Genomic DNA, 773 nt, shown 5'->3' with positions numbered 1-773 from the left:
ACCCTAAACTTTTCATACGAAACATTTTTCTCTATCCCTACTAGTTTTCGAGATATTTGACTGGATCACTTCAGATGGTCCACCCTGTATATATATATGCAAGTGCGCGCGCGAAGCTGTATACGTATATGTGCATATTCCACCTTGGATAACCTTTTTATAGACATACTGCAGATTATCGATAGTATATAACCTAGTTGCTTGCTGGTACCGTTCACAGACCGTAATTGTACTATAAGCACACTGCGGGACACCTTTAGTATGTACCAGTAACTAAAGTACGCGAGACACAGGAACTATCTTAGTGTGTGCTATAGTACATCGCAGTACGTATTTCGAACGTTCTGAGAATTAACGCAATATACTTTTTCGATAGCCCACGGAACCTTCTCAGAATTAACATGTGTTATTAGGGATGTAATTCTGAAATATTCTAGATTTCTCCCCTAACAGCACATGTTAATTCTGAGCAGGTTCCAGGGCAATCGAAAAAGTATATTGCGTTATTCTCAGAACGTTCGAAATATGTACTACGACGTACTATAGTACACACTAAGATAGTTCCTATGTCTCGCGTATTTTAGTTATTGGTACATACTATAAAGATGTCCTGCAGTGTGCTTATAGTACAATTACGGTCTGTGAACGGTACCAGCACGCAACTAGGTTATGTGCTATCGTACTCTGCAGGATGTCTATAGAAAGGTTATGGAACATCATGTATATGCACGCATACATATACTGCTTCGCGCGCGCACTTGCATATATATATA

Source organism: Trachymyrmex cornetzi, unplaced genomic scaffold (assembly GCF_001594075.2).
Source record: "Trachymyrmex cornetzi isolate Tcor2-1 unplaced genomic scaffold, Tcor1.1 scaffold927, whole genome shotgun sequence".
Taxonomy (NCBI): domain Eukaryota; kingdom Metazoa; phylum Arthropoda; class Insecta; order Hymenoptera; family Formicidae; genus Trachymyrmex; species Trachymyrmex cornetzi.
This window is presented reverse-complemented; position numbering follows the sequence as displayed.